This window comes from Cupressus sempervirens, chromosome 4 (assembly GCF_028749045.1).
Source record: "Cupressus sempervirens isolate cs-2001-9-10 chromosome 4, ASM2874904v1, whole genome shotgun sequence".
Lineage (NCBI taxonomy): Eukaryota > Viridiplantae > Streptophyta > Pinopsida > Cupressales > Cupressaceae > Cupressus > Cupressus sempervirens.
In genome coordinates, this window is record NC_143121.1 from 774,052,620 (window position 1) to 774,058,129 (window position 5,510).

The window sequence follows — 5,510 nt, forward strand, 5'->3', positions numbered from 1 at the left end:
ATCCAATAATACTTCGTTTACAAACATCTTTTAATAATCTTTTATAATTAAATATACTTGTAATTCTCCAATATTATTATAATTCTTTATTATATCTCCTATATAAAATGTATTGGGGATAATCCTATATAATAGGAACTCGCTAGTAAACCGATCTGCAGAATACCCGCCTATTCCATTTTCTATTAAAATAAAAGTGTCTGTTTGCCACGCACTCGGAAGTTTTTATATGGTCTAATTGTCAAAGTGGCGTCGTGCTCCATGCAAGCTTGGAGCATTATTGTTTAAATACAACACAAAACAATGATAGTATATATCAGTTAATCCCACTGCCATTGAAAAACAGAAAAATAATGGCCTGGCACGCTCATGGCACACGCATTATGAAGAATCACTGCTATCGTCCACCATGTAGTCGACCTGTAAAATCCAACAACGAGCTAACAATCCAATTAAATAAAAGATTAGCGGTCAATATATTTTGCCCACTCATTCGTTAATGGCTGTCAATATCAATTTCTCATTTTCTACTCCTCAGAAGAGTGTACTTAGCTACAAAAGGAGGTCTATGAGTGTGGAAAACACAACACACGCCGCATTTTAACATTCTCAACATCCCCTTCCATAGCTGCTTAAGGTCGGAATCTAAAATGGACGTCAGAGCATCCAGCCCGTTCGGTTTCCAATTGGACTCCGTAGAATTGAAGAGAATGATGAAGGAGGGAGAAGTGACTGCCCAGGACGCATCGTCACCTCCAAATCCTCCAAGATCGAAAGTGATCATTACCATGCCATCTTGTGAAGAGGATGAGAAAGATATGGAGGATAGCGAAAATGGAGGACAGTGCCTTCGGGCGGCTGTTCTTGGAGCCAACGACGGGCTTGTCACCACAGCGTGTCTGATGATGGGCGTGGGCGCCGTCAAAACAGACGCAAAGACGATGGTGATATCTGGGCTGGCGGCGCTTGTGGCGGGGGCGTGTAGCATGGCGATTGGCGAATTTATCTCCGTGCAAACGCAACGCGACGTGGAACTTTGCAACCTTAAGAGACAAAAACGAGCTGAAATAGCGTTGAAAGGAACCAACGAAGCAATCACAATGCCTCCTCATGCGTTTCCTTGGGTGATATCAAGGGAAGAAAAAGAGGGACTTCCAAGCCCGATTCAGGCGGCTTGCGCATCCGCCCTTGCGTTCTCTGTGGGGGCATTTTCGCCCTTGATTTCTACAGCCTTTATCAGTGACTATATTATTAGGGTTGGCGTTCTGGCTGGTGTTTCGAGCTTGACGCTCATTATGTTTGGCGCAACTGGGGCTTACTTTGCGCGGTCTTCTGTTGTGAAAGGGACTATGAGAGTGTTGATAGGAGGATGGCTTGCCATGTTGGTGACCTATGGTTTGCTCAGGCTCTTCAATGCCACGGCCGGTGTTTGATTACACTGCCGTCTAATGCAACTACTTTCATAAGAATCATGTCTGAACTATTTTTTCATTAGTGATTTTGTTTGGAGATTAGCCAGCCGTCCTGAATATTGGTCCTTTTGTTTCTAGATCCTTTGATTTCAGAATCGTCATTTCAGAATCGTCATCATCCTAGATGCAGTCGTGTTTTGACAATAAGAAATACCTAAATAATCTCGACGATTGAATGATAGCGATATATTTGCCAATAGTCCGAAGAACGTTTATGGTTTAGAATTGTTATTCTAGCAATATTTTTCTATCGCTTATGGCAATATCAAATATGAAAGTGATGAGTCCTCTTAATGCTGAATACGTAGAAATTAATCTAAATTATTGAGCGTTCTTCATCAAATACTATTTCAATATAAATTGATCATCACGTCGTTCAAATGCATGTATTGTGATCATTCCTTGCCGTAATATTATTTTAATATTATTGATCACATAGTTATCAGTCCTCTATAAGCAATTCAAATATATATATTTAGAACATCATCAGATAGCCTCTTTATAAATACAAGTACTACTAAATGGGTAAGTACTTGCCTTTAAAGTCGAAAGTAATATTAATCTTTTTATTTTATTTTTAAAATTTTTTTTATGGTTTTCATGTGCATTCCCCTTCCACACGTGTCCTTGGCAGTCGTGACGTGGAGGAGAGATCTCTCCTCCACATAGTGAATTTCTTCTGGCTCCCTTCTCTATTTTTACTACTCGCATTTACTTCATTCTGCAACTGGTTTTTTGTTTTCTTTTTTTCCATTTTATGGATCTAGAAATGACCCATTCTTCTATTCCTCCTAATCTTGGTGCCCTAGACCCTTCATTGAGGAAAACCTTTGCTGAGACTATGGCTCCTTCTAGCAATGGTGTCTCACCTATTGCGAGATTTGTTTCAGCTGCTCGGTGCGAGTGATCTGGAGCCAAAGGTAAGTGCCTTGCTAATGACTTGAGGGGTAGTTTCATTATACCAAATGATGAGATGCTTCATGAGATTTTGCTAGAAAAAACTAGGTTAGGATCTACTACTATCTTCTTCTCCAGCATGGATGTTGAAAAATGCCCTCCTAGTAAGTTCATGGACAATTGGTTTCATAGCTTATGGAATTTGAAGCTTGGTCTAAAGATTTCTTTCTAATGGCAAGTTCAAAAGGGTTTATATTTTTTTTTGAAGTAATGATGAATCAGAGGTTGAGACCTTGGAAAGGCATTATTGGACTATTTGAAAAACATCTTTTCGTGCCCTTGCATAGTCTTAAGATGTAATTAATAAGGAAATTCATACTTTGTCTTGGCCTAGATGGCTTATTGTTAAGGATGTGCCTCCCTTTCTATGGAAATTTTTGCCACAATTGATGGATGAGTTTGGGAAAATCATTTTCATTGATGAGACATCTCGTTTGGTGCCCAATTTTAATTCTCAAATGTTGATTTCAATTAAACTAGGGATTGATATTCCCCCAAACTTGAACCTCAATATTGGTGGTGAAGTGTTTGCTTCACCTGTTGAGATTTTAGGGGGTCAAAATGCGTGTTTTCTTTGTAAGAAGGATGGGCATCAAAGAAAAGATTGCTTGATTATTGCTAATAGGAAGAAGTAGACCACAAGTAACCCCAAAGGTGTTAATCACCATCCGAATATGCCTAAACCTATTAACCCTATGGAGGTATCTCAAACCCCTGTGTATCTCCCCAATTCAAAGAATGATAAAAATAATAATAGTATTAATGCAAACCAATCTTCTTCATCTAGAACTATCCTGGCTCAAGCCATTACTACTGAGAATACAAACCCTCAAATTCCTCTTAGTAAGTCTTCAAACCCTATTGTTTTTCCTTCTTTGGAAGTGTCCTCTACTGATGAGTTTCAAACCATCACTCGATGGAAATGACATCGAAATATTCTCAATAATTAACCTTGGAGTGAATTGGCTCCATTAACCCCCATGTTAATAGTTTCAAAATCCTTAAATCCTCCTTGCTTCAAGCCGAAACTAGTTCCTTTGTATCTTCTCCTAGATCTATTGATTTTAACAATGTTGACTCTCCCATGGAGGATGATAGGGACTCTAATTACATCGATCCTAATTTTACAATTCCTAGACCTGACCTTGAACCTCTCCCTATAGAGCACCCTCCTAAGCCTTCTTCGTCCTCCCTCAAGGAGTTAGGGGATAATCTAATCATTGAGGTTATCTATGCTAAATCTATTTTGGTCCCTAAGAACTACACAATGGACCCTAGGGATCCTAGTTCAAATATCAATAATAGTAGTATGAAGTAGATGTTGTGATTATTTTTGGCTCTAAGAAAAAGGGGAGGCCCCTCGATTCTAAGAACAAAAAGAAAAGTGGAGATTATGGTCTCCTTACTAGCTCCACTAAAAAATCTTCTCAATGAAGGTTATATCATGGAATGTGAGAGGCTTAGAGTCTCCTGACCAAAAGATTATCATTAAAAACTTCATGGATTGCCATTTGAAAATTGATATCATGATGCTTCAAGAAATTAAGGTAGTTGGGTTTAATCTTGACACTACTCTAAATTACATTAGTAAGGATGCCTTTAAAATTGTTACCAATCATAACAAAGGAAAGGGAGGTGTTGCTCTCCTCATTAGCCCTAACTGGACAAAACATATTACTAATTATGGTATTTCTCCCTGTAACAGAGCTGTTTACCTTTCATTTAATGTTAACAACTCTCATTTCAAAATTTGCTCCCTTTATGCTTCCAATAACTATAATGAAAGAATTATGCTTTGGGATTGGATGATCTCCCTCCCCATCATCCCCTGGCTCTTTGGTGGGGACTTTAATATTATAGAGAATCCTAAAGACAAGTTTTGGGTTATTTTGTTTGATTGGAAGTTTCCTAAAAAACCTTATTGGGATAATTTTAAACATCATTTTCATCTCTTTTACCCCCTTGAAGGAAATAAACCTGATAATAGAACCCCTTGGTTTACTTGGTGTAATTTCCAACAGAGGCCTAACCACATCTATTCCAGACTTGATAGATTCTATGCTAACAGTAATTTCTTCTCCTTTTACCTAAACCAATTTGGCTCTCCTTTTGTCTCTCTCCTAACCACTCTTTCTGATCACTACCCTATCCTTGCTATGATCAATTTTAGAAACCTTACCCTGCCCTCCCATTGTTCTTATCAAAAATTTATGCTTAATACCTCTCTTCTTGGAGATCAAGATGTGAATGTTGCCATCAAGAGTATTAGAATTATTAATTTATAAAATAAATCCCTCTCCCATACTAGTCGATGGCACCTCAACATATCCTCATGGACTAGGATTTTCCAAACCTTTGGTGAAAAGAAGGCTAAAGATTTTAGGTGTGTTCAGAAAGTCCTTGGTGATCAGCTTCATTTGGCTAAGAATAAAATCTAATGCCAACCTGACTCCATTCAACTTGTTGGATAGGTCTCCCTTGCTAGGAACTCCCTTAGGAAACATCAACAAGTGAAAGCTAGGGGTGCTTTTATTAGAGCCTAAAATTGTTGGCTCCAATTTGGTGATAAAGGGTCTAAATATTTCTTTAACCTATTCAAGGAGAAACAAAGAAAAGAAAAGATTGATAGAATTATTGATAATGATAAAGAGCTTCTTACTAGTCATGATATCTCCTTAGCTTTTGAAAAGTTCTCTAGAAACCTTTTTCACCTCTAAGGATACTGAGGAGTCAAAAGTGGTAAAATGTAGGTGCATTGATCTCATTCCTAAGTTGATCTCAAATAATGATATCCCTGCTCTTCAAAGCTTAGTTTCACAACAAGAAATTGTTGACGACATCCAGAATCTGAATGATAATAAAGCTCCTAGTCTAGATGGCATTCCTGCCAAATTTTACAAAGCTAATATAGGCTGAATTTCCAAAGACCTTCGTGACCTTTATCTTGAGGCTTTCTCAAATGGTACTCTTGGGACTTCTATTATCATTGTAATTATTAAATTAATTCCTAAGGATGGTCATAGAGCCTTGGTTAAGAATTGGCACCCTATTACCTTGCATAATGTCTCTAATAAGATCCTT

At 38.0% G+C, this 5,510-nt stretch overlaps 1 pseudogene; it reads left to right on the forward strand.

Moving 5' to 3' along the window:
- Nucleotides 1-650: 650 nt before the first annotated feature.
- LOC149563671 (vacuolar iron transporter homolog 1 pseudogene) lies at nt 651-1,433 on the forward strand (annotated as a pseudogene).
- The last annotated feature ends 4,077 nt before the right edge of the window (nt 1,434-5,510 follow it).